We start from the raw sequence: 11,467 nt of genomic DNA, 5'->3' as shown, positions 1-11,467 counted from the left end.
TGCGGGATCTAGTTCCCTGACCAGGGATCAAACCCAGGCCCCCTGCATTGGGAGCTCAGAGTCTTAACCTCTGGACCACCAGGGAAGTCCTTAGTATGACCTTGACTTGTACTGATTTTCAATGATCTAAAGTATTTTAAAATGATGTGTAGTTGTTCTCAAATATTCAAAATTTGAATATATTTTAATCTAAAAGTCTAAATTAAGAGTAAGAAAAAATTTAAAACATTAGAATGGTCTCATGTTTTCAAAAATTAATTTTCTCTTTAAATATTCACAATTGCCCCAAAAAGTGAGGGACAAAAATATATCCAATAAAGGCAAAACTTTTACTTAATTTGTGAAATTAAATCTTGTCAAATATTTTTGTAAAAAAATAAAACTGCTCAATCCTAGTAGTCAAGGTCCATCTACTTGCCAATGTAAAGATTTAATCATTAAGGTCACAGTTCTTATGTTACATGTAGGCCTATATATTTATATACAAATGCAAGAGCAATATGAATTCTGTAATACTGCAAATGTTCCTGGGGTACCATGTGCAACTGTTGCAAACACTACACTATTTTGTGAGTACCTCAGGAACTGAGAATTGAAACATAAAGGGGAGCAAGAAGAAGAAATCTCTAGCTTTACAGGTAAATGATACTTTTTAATGGAAGTATCAACCACCTCAAGGCTGAGAAGAGTTGATGGGTTAATAAGAGATACACACTACTATATATAAAATAGATAAACAACAAGGACCTGCTGTATAGCACAGGGAACTATATTCAGTATCTTGTAATAACCTATAATGGAAAAGAATCTGAAAAAAATATGTATATGTGTATATAAAACTGTACTGTACACCTGAAACTAGCACATTGTAAATGAACTATACTTCAAGTTAAAAAAAAAAAAGAGTCGATACCTATTATTCTTTTTTCTTACCTATTGCTTTTTCCACCCAATTCCTTCCTGCACTCTAAAATAACACCCAGTTCCTCCATGAGCAGTGACCCGAATATGTCACAGCTCCACTTAGATTGTGGCAACACAAACAAACTCAGAACTGAGGCTTACAAGAGCAGTGGTATATTAATTCTCTGAAGGGGGCCAGATACATTCTTCACTGGTTTCACTGAGGCTCAGTCCAGCGCATGCCTTTTGGTGAATACATGTACATATCTCTTTGGGGGTGTTTAACTCTCTGGTGAATTCTTTTTTTTTAAGATTTTTTGATGTGGACCATTTTAAAAGTCTTTATTGAATTTGTTACAATATTGCTTCTGTTTTATGTTTGCATTTTTTGGCCACGAGGCATGTGGGATCTCAGCTCCCTGACCAGGGATCGAACCCACACACTCTGCACTGGAAGGCGAAGTCTTAACCACTGGACCGCCAGGGAAGTCCCTCTGGCGAATTCTTTTTTAAAAAAATTAATTAATTTATTTATTTATTTTTGGCTGTGTTGGGTCTTCATTTCTATGCGAGGGCTTTCTCTAGTTGCGGCGAGCGGGGGCCACTCTTCATCGCGGTGCGCGGGCCTCTCACTATCGCAGCCTCTCTTGTTGCAGAGCACGGGCTCCAGACGCGCAGGTTCAGTAGTTGTGGCTCACGGGCCTAGTTGCTCCGTGGCATGTGGGATCTTCCCAGACCAGGGCTCGAACCCGTGTCCCCTGCATTGGCAGGTAGATTCTCAACCACTGCGCCACCAGGGTAGCCCCTCCTCTGGTGAATTCTTAAAGTCAGTTTTTTCATCTTTATATTCATACCTGTAGGTAATGATAGAATCCTGTAGGTTCTACCTCCAGAATATCTATCACTTCTCAAACTTTAGTGTTCTAAGAATCGCCTAGAAAGAGCTTATTTAAAACGCAGAATCACTGGGTCCCACCCCCAGAAATTCTAATTATATCAGTAAAGCCCAGGAATCTGTGTTTGAAGTTCCCAGGACCACACTCTAAGAAAATACTGGTCTACACCAGCATCTCCTCCTCAACTCCATGCACGGGAGCATTTCGGGTCCTCCAGCTTCTCACAGCACAGATTCCCCACTAACATCCCTACCCTGAGGCACTCTAATGTTGTGATCCTCATTACCAGCTGCACATTTAAATCACCTGGAGAACTTTTAAAAATTTACTGATGCCTGTGCCTCCTCCATAGCAATTATATCAGACTGTCTGGGAGTGGGGCCTCGGATTCCAGAATAACAATAAAGCCAACCCAGTGAATCTGACTATGCAGCCGGGGTTGATGAACGACTGTTCCAGTCTATCCACTACCTCCCATGGCCCTTTTGTCCTGCCTTAAAGTATTCTAAGAGTTCCTTCCTCAAGCAGAGCTTCCCAGCCTGTATCCCAGAGAAGGCAAACAGGCTACAGGTGTGGCACAAAACGTTGATCCACCAGTAATCAGGCTGCTGGAGGGCCCATGAGCTCCAGTATAAGTAGTGTCTCCGTGGCTCCTTGGATGGTAGCCCGAGCTGAGTCACGTTTGTCTTCTTCTCCTCCACTCTGTGTTCGCCACTGCCCACTGCAGAGAGGTACCCATTGAGATGCAGAAGGGGAACATGGCCCAGGTGCGCAGGAAGCTCAACCCCAAGATATGGCTAGTTGGGAAGGGGGTGTGATGCAGACTCAGGGCGGGGGGGGATTGGGTGGAAGGACCAGCTGCCAGCGGTAGCCCCCAGATCTCTGTCTTCACATGTGTTTGATGCTTTTGCACGATAGTGGTTGATGTGCCCTCCACATGGCTACAGGGTGACTACTCCAACTGTGCATGTGTGTTCTAGAAATAAGTTGCATTGCCATTTTGAAAGATATGGCTTGAAAACATGAAAATGGATTTGAAATCTCTTGGCGTATCCCAGTAAATTTTAACACTGTGCTGTGCAATGAAAGAGGAAGAAGACGTGTTTCTTTTAAATAATATTTCAGATGTTGGTTGTTCCGTTATTTAAAGTTTTATCGCCTACTTGTGTGATTAAAGTGTTTTTTGTTTGGTTTCTGGTTGACAGTTACTAGCTATAATATGAAGAGAAAACTTTAAAAAGCTTGATAGGAATTGTTATGTGTAGTATAACCTATCAAAAAAAAGTTCCCAAATATTAAAGGCAATTATCTACTTGACCTCAAGTTTTCAACAATATTACAGTTAGGAACTTCTGTTTACTCAAAAAGTCTACAAAGTAGGTGAAAATTCACAAGCTGAGAACATATTTGCAATATAAAATCAATAAAGAGCTGGTATCTAGAATGGAAAAAGAATGCTGAAAAATCAATAAAAAGAATAAACAGTAGAAAAAGAGGGGAAAAGACTTTAACAGGTGCTTCACGAAAGAGAAAATCTGAGGAGCCGTTAAGCATATTAAAAACGCTCAACATGGGACTTCCCTGGTGGTGCAGTGGTTAAGAGTCTGCCTGCCAATGCAGGGGACACGGGTTCGAGCCCTGGTCCGGGAAGATCCCACATGCCGTGGAGCAACTAAGCCCGTGCGCCACAACTACTGAGCCTGTGCTCTAGAGCCCGTGAGCCACAACTACTGAAGCCTGCCCACCTAGAGTCCGTGTTCTGCAACGAGAAGCCACCGCAATGGGAAGGCCATGCACAGCAAGGAAGAGTAGCCCCCGCTCGCCGCAACTAGAGAAAGCCTGCACGCAGCAACAAAGAACCAATGCAGGCAAACATAAATAATAATAATAAAAAAGCTCAACATTATTAGAAATCACAGAAATGCAAAAGAAAACCAGAAAATGTGATTGCAGAGCCACTAAATTGGATTTACTATCATTTAAATTTAAAAATCTGAGAATACTAAGTATTGGTGAGTATGTGGAGTAACAAGAACTCTAATTCCTGTAAGTACCTGGTAAAACTGGCATTATCTAATAAGATTGAGCAAATTCATGCTCTATGGGTCAACAACATTGGCATCACCTGAGAGCTTGTTAGAACTGCAGAATCCCAGACCCTGCCTCAGACCTACTTGAAGCAATTAGCATCTTAAGATCTCCAGGTGATTTCATGTGCACACAAATGTTTGAGAAGCACCGCTCCATATCCCAGAGATTCCACTTCACACATATACCTTAAAGAACTTCGTTCATGGCAGCAATGTGTATAAATAAAAACTGAGACTAAGCCTAGTTCCATAACAGTGAAATGGACAAATTATGGTGTAGCCATAAAATGGAATCCTATACAGTCAGGAAAACAAATGATCTACAATTTTGCATATTAACATGGGTGACACTCACAAGCATTAAATTGAGTGCAAGGAGCAGATCTCAGAATAATACATTTAGAATAATTCTATTTATATTTGCACATGTGTCTTATATTTCACCTGTGAACCTTTAAAAAGTTCATGAAAACAAGCTTGAAGTTCCACATTAAACTAGGATGGTTTTTGTGGAAGGTTTATACAAATTCAATATTTAATATCCTTCCTAGTAGTTTGTATTTGGTTTTTGTATTAAAATTATTTAAAATAAAAATATTAGTATTTAACTAAGACACATGTAGATGTCCCCAAAACCTTTGTTCTTTAACCCAGTGGGCTGTTCAAGTATTGTTTTTGTGTGTACTGTGACATAAAATACATTGGGAAGCAAGGACCTTGAAGCCAAATTATTTCAAAGGCCTTCAAGGTCCCAGCCTTCCCTTGTGGCTTCATCTGTTGCTTTGCTCCAAATTCAAGCTGGATTCCTTGCCCTTCTCCAAAGCTACCACCATGCCACTAAGCCCATGCTACTTCTGGGATGCCCTGGGTGCCCTTTTTCTTTCCCTTAGGCTTTAGTCAAACACCACCACCTTTGTTAAGGGTTTTCTCAATTCCTAGACAGAATAACTCTTTCTTTTCCAGAGCCCTTAACGACCTGATGAGTCAGATGGTTAGTTGTTTTGACCTTTTTCCCCTGCTACACCATGAACAACTCTAGACCAGTGTGCTATACTATAAATTACAGGATAGCCACATAATGGAATACTATATTTGCCGTCTTTTCATGACCCTAGTTACTCTATATCCTGTGGAACTGTAAATCTTGTATTCACCTTCATTATTACATGAGTTTGGTAACAAATGTAAAGTGCTTACTATTATCTCTAGATTTATTAGTTATCCACTTTGGAGAAAACATCTTATGTGACAATTATACTGTCCAATTACTGAGATTTTTATAGAGTCTTTAGTGAGTACTAACATCTTTAATATTTTAAATAGCTAACAGTGTATACATCCAGTTATGAAGCATCCTAGCCACGTGGTCCGCAGTAAAGCAACGAAGCTTAGCAACTATGAGATTTTGTCTGGAGGTTGGCAAGAAAGAGCTATAAAACTCTATGAAGGGGAGGAAGAAAGACCACGATATTTATGTTCATCTCCTAAAGTGCTTCTGAAGTTAAAAGGTTATCTGTTAATGATCTTCTGCAACAATTTGGGTGTTTGCCCGTCTCACTCTAAGAGACTATCAGAATGAAACCCATTGACCACAATCACCGTCAGAAGTCCGAGCTTCAGCCAGTCCCCCCTTCATCCCCTGGCCGTATTGTACATCTCCTCAACTGGTGATTCTCAACCTTGGCTGCATATCCGATCATCTGGTGTCCAGGCAACACCCAAGACCAGTTAAAATCTCTGGGTGTTGAACCCAGTTTATTTTCTTTAAAGCTCTCTAGTTGATTCCAATGTGTTGTCTAGATTGAGAGCCATGCCCCTATCTGACCAAAGACTGCCCCAACCTTTCTCCTTGCCTCCCAGTCCCTTTCATGGTATCTCCTGGAATCTACATCAGGACCCCTCTCAGTATCTTCAGTGTGTTCTTGGAATATCACCTCCTTCCTTAACAGGAATCACCTAAAGGTTCTCCCTTCCCAGCCTTTTACACCCCACATACTTCAGATAAGGAGGTGACTGGGGATTTCACTTGTCCCCAATACCCCCATACAAACCACTTTTTCTTGCAAAATATCCCACTCCTTTGAGACGTATTTATGCCATTCTTACCTTCCTTATCACACCCCTTCATTCACTGAAGATGGTTTACCTCAAAGATGCTTTCTGTTCCTATTTCCATATTCTTCTCAGCAACCCATCTAATCTCCTGGTCTCAGATCCTTAACCCACTGAGTTCTGACCATCTTCCTCTACTCTGATCTCACTACCCTCTGATGGTCACCTTAACCCTTGTCTTCCTTAGAAAGTGTATTACCTCTAAAATCTGTTTTTTAAATCCCACTCTGTCCACCATCTTCTATCTTTTTAGTTTGCTTACTCAGTCACTCCCACTGCCACCTTTCCATCCCCAAACCCATCACTTTTTCACCATCTTCACCCTCTTCTTTCTGGTTTCTCTTCTCTACTCATCTAAGCTTGATTCTGTACTGTACCAGTAGAATCAATGCTTTGAAAATGCTACCAACTCCTTTGTATCCTCCCTCTATTGGACTCACCTAAGACCCATTCCTACTTGTACTTTGACTCTCCACCTTTGACTGCCTGCACTGAAGCAGCTGAATGTGACTGGAGAGGCACAGAGCAGGGCTTTGAAATGCTAACAAACTTCTCATAGGGCACTCAACCCTGCCCAGAAACCGCGCTCTGCTTCCTCATTTTTTTTTTTTTAATTAATTTTGTAAGTGAAATAAGGAGCATTTTCTATTTTTTTAAAAATTTTATTTATTTATTTTATTTATGGCTGTGTTGGGTCTTCGCTTCTGTGCGAGGGCTTTCTCTAGTTGTGGCAAGCGGGGGCCACTCTTCATCGCGATGCGCGGGCCTCTCACCATCGCGGCCTCTCCTGCTGTGGAGCACAGGCTCCAGACGCGCAGGCTCAGCAGTTGTGGCTCACGGGCCTAGTTGCTCTGCGGCATGTGGGATCTTCCCAGACCAGGGCTCGAACCCGTGTCCCCTGCATTGGCAGGCAGACTCTCAACCACTGTGCCACCAGGGAAGCCCCTGCTTCCTCATTTTGAAGACTACTAATTTATACATTTTCCTTAAAATTGCCTACTTGCTCTCATCCCATTTCCATCTTAGAAAATAGAAACTATCTGATGGAAATTCCACCCTCCTGTTCCCAAACCCACAATCTGGTTTAAATCTGCATGCATCTTTATGCGTGGGTTTATTTCTGGGTTTTCTATTATGGTCTGTTGATCTATATGTCGATTTTTAAAAATTAATTAATTAATTAATTAATTAGGCTGCATTGGGTCTTCGTTGCTGCACACGGGCTTTCTCTTGTTGTGGCAATCGCGGGCTACTCTTTGTTGTGGTGCGCGGGATTCTCATTGCAGTGCCTTCTCTTGTTGTGGAGCACAGGCTACAGGTGCGTGGGCTTCAGTAGTTGTGGCTCGTGGGCTCAGTAGTTGTGGCTCATGGGCTCTAGAGCACAGGCTCAGTAGTTGCGGCACACGGGCTTAGTTGCTCCGCTGCATATGGGATCTTTCCAGACCAGGGCTCGAACCTGTGTCCCCTGCATTGGCAGGAGGATTCTTAACCATTGTGCCACCAGGGAAGTCCTATATGTCTATTTTTATGCCAATACCGTACTGTTTTGATTAATATAGTTTTGTAATACAGTTTGAAATCAGGGAGTGTGATGCCTCCAGATTTGTTATTCTTTCTCAAGATTGTTTTGGCTCTTTGGGGTCTTTTGTACTTCCATATAAATTTTAGAATTGTCTGTTCTATTTCTGTGAAAAATGCCATTGGAATTTTGATAGGGATTGCTTTGAATCTGTAGATTGCTTTGGGTAGTGTTAAAATGTACAATATTCCATTTAACAATATTCTTCCAGTCCATTAGCACAGATTATCTTTTCATTGATTTGTGCCTTCAGTTTTCTTCATCAGTGTCTTATAGTTCTCAGTGTACAGGTCTTTTACTTCCTTGGTTAAATTTATTTCTATGCATTCCATTCTATTTGATGTAAATGGGATTGTTAATTTCTCTTATAGTTTTTTAGTGTACAGAAATGCAACAGATCCATATGTTTTAGTATCCTGTAAATCTACTAAATTCACTTATTCTAACAGTTTTTTTTAGTCGAGTCTTTGGGGTTTTCTATATATAATATGTCATCTGCAAATAGTGACAGTTTTACCTCTTCCTTTCCAATTTGGATGCCCTTTACTTTTTTTTTTTTTTTTTCCTAATTGCTCTGGCTAGGTCTTCCAGTACTCTGTTGAATAAAAGTGGTGAGAGTGGGCATCCTGTTTTGTTCCTGATCAGCTTTTCACTACTGAGTATAATGTTAGCTGTGGGCTTGTCATATATGGCCTTTATTATATTGAGGTACATTCCCTTTGCACCCACTTTTTGGAAAGTTTTTTTTTTATCATAAATGGATATTGAATATTGTCAAATGCTTTTTCTGCATCTATTGATGATCATATGTTTTTATCCTTCATTTTGTTAATGTGGTATATCACATTGATTTTGCAGATGTTGAACCATTCTTGCATCCCTGGAATAAATCCCACTTGATCATGGTGTATAATCCTTTTATGCACTGTTGAATTTGGTTTGCAAATTTTCGTTAAGGATTTTTACATCGATATTCATCAGGGATGTTGGTCTGTAATTTTCTTGTAGTGTCTTTTTCTGGTTTTGGTATCAGGGTAATGCTGGCCTAATCAGGGTAAAATTAGTTTTCGTCTACTTTTTTGGAAGAGTTTGAGAAGGATTGGTATTAATTCTTTTTTGAATGTTTCATAGATTTCACTAGGGAAGCCATCTAGTTCTGGACTCTTGTTAGGGGTTTTTGATTTATAATTCAATCTCCTTATCAGTAATTGGTCTGTTCAGATTTTGTATTTCTTCATGATTCAGTCTTGGAAAGTTTTTTGTTTCTGAGAATTTATCCATTTCCCCTAGGTTGTCCAATTTATGTATAATTGCTCAAAGTAGTCTCTTATGATCCTCTATATTTTTGTGGCATCAGTTGTTATGTCTCTTCTTTCATTTCTGATTTTGACTTCTCTTTTTCTTGGTGAGTCTACCTAAAGTTTTGTCAGTTTATCTTTTCAAAGAACCAGCTCTTGGTTTCCTTTTCTTTTTTTCTTATTGTCTTTTTTCATTTCAGTCTCTATTTCATTGATTTCTGCTCTTTATTTCCTTCCCTCTACTAGTGCTGGGCTTCACTTATTCTTTATTTGAGGTGTAGTTATTTGCGATTTTTCTTGTTTCTTGAGGTAGGCACTTATCACTATGAACTTCCATCTTAGAACTGCTTTTGCTGCATCCCATAAGTTTTGGTATGTTGTATTTCCATTTTCATTTGTCTCATGATAGTTTTTGATTTCTCTTTCTTTGTTCCATTGGTGTTCGGTAGCATGTTATTTAATCTCTACGTATTTGTAAATTTTCCAGTTTTCTTCTGGTAATTGATTTCTGGATTCATACCATTGTGGTCAGAAAAGATGCTTAATATAATTTCAGTCTTAAACTTAACAAGGTTTGGTTTGTGGCCTAGCATGTCATCTATCCTGGAGAATGTTCCATGTGCCCTTTAAGAATGTGTATTCTGGGGCTTCACTGGTGGCGCAGTGGTTAAGAATCCGCCTGCCAATGCAGGGGACACGGGTTCGTGCCCTGGTCCAGGAAGATCCCACATGCCGCGGAGCGGCTAGGCCGTGAGCCACAACTACTGAGCCTGCGTGTCTGGAGCCTGTGCTCCGCAACAGGAGAGGCCGCGACAGTGAGAGGCCCGCGCACCGCGATGAAGAGTGGCCCCCGCTCGCCGCAACTGGAGAAAGCCCTCGCACAGAAATGAAGACCCAACACAGCCAAAAAAAAAAAAAAAAAAAAAAAAGTGTATTCTGTTGTGGATAGAATGTTACTATATGTCAGGTCTATCTGGTCTAACATGTCGTTAAAGGTCAACGTTTCCTTATTTTCTGTCTGTTCTACCCATTGACATAAGTGGGGCATTAAAGTTCCCTACTGTTATTGCATTACTATCTATTTCTCCCAAATATATATTATATTTGCTTCATATATTTAGGTCCTCATGACTTTCTTTTTTAAAAATTTTATTGGAGTATAGTTGGTTTACAATGTTGTGTTAGTTTCAGGTGTACAGAAAAGTGATTCAGTTATACATATACATATATTCGTTCTTTTTCAGATTCTTTTTCCATAAAGGTTATTACAGAACATTGAGTAGAGTTCCCTGTGCTATGCAGTAGGTCCTTGCTGGTTATCTATTTTATATATAGTAGTGTGTATATGTTAATCCCAAGCTCCTAATTTATCCCTCCCCAACCCCCACATTTCCCCTTTAGTAACGATAAGTTTGTTTTCAAAATCTGTGAGTCTGTTTCTGTTTTGTAAATAAGTTTATTTATATCATTTTAAAAAATTAGATTCCACATATGAGTGATATGATATTTGTTTTTCCCTGTCTGCCTTCGCTTAGTATGATAATCTCTAGGTCCATCCATGTAGCTGCAAATGGCATTATTTCATATTTTTTATGGCTGAGTAATATTCCATTGTATATATGTACCACATCTTTTTATCCATTCATCTTTTGATGGACATTTAGGTTTCTTCCATGTCTTGGCTATTGTAAATAGTGCTGCAGTGAACATTGGGATGCATGTATATGTTCAAATTATGGTTTTCTATGGATATATGCCCAGGAGTGGGATTCCTGGATCATATGGTAGCTCTATTTTTAGTTTTTTAAGGAACCTTCATACTGTTCTCCATAGTGGTTGTATCAATTAACATACCCACCAACAGTGTAGGAGGGTTCCCTTTTCTCCACATCCTCTTCAGCATTTATTGTTTGCAGACTTTCTGATGATGGCCATTCTGACCAGCATGAGGTGATACCTCATTGTAGTTTTGATTTGCATTTCTCTGATAATTAGTGATGTTGAGTATCTTTTCATGTGCTTTTTGGCCATCTGTACGTCTTCTTTGGAGAAATGTCTTCTTAGATCTTCTGCAAATTTTCTGATTGGGTTGTTTGTTTTTTTTGACATACAGCTGCATGAGCTGTTTGTATATTTTAGAGATTAATCTGTTTTTGGTTGCTTCGTTTGCAAATATCTTCTCCAATTCTGTGGGTTGTCTTTTCATTTTATTTATGGTTTCCTTTGCTGTCCAAAAGCTTTTAAGTTTGTTTATTTTTCTGGCTTAAAACAACAGAAATTTATTCTCACATGGTTCTGGAGGCCAGGAGTTCAACATCAGTTTCACTGGGCTGAAATCAAGGCATCAGCATGGCCACCATGCTCCCCACAAAGGTTCGAGGAGAGACTCAGTTCCTTGCCAACTTCCAGTGCTGCCAGCATTGTTTTGCCTCTGGTCATATCACTCCTTCTTCTGACTCTACCTTCACCTGGCCTCCTCTTCCGTGTATGTGCCATATCTCTCTGCCTTTTTCTCATAAGAGTACGTGTGATGGCATTTTTTTTTTTTTTACAGTAGGTCCTTGTTGGTTATCTGTTTTAAATATAGCA

Source organism: Balaenoptera physalus, assembly GCF_965194825.1.
Source record: "Balaenoptera physalus genome assembly, chromosome: 7".
NCBI classification, from domain to species: Eukaryota; Metazoa; Chordata; class Mammalia; order Artiodactyla; family Balaenopteridae; genus Balaenoptera; species Balaenoptera physalus.
Note: the sequence above shows the minus strand (reverse complement) of the source record.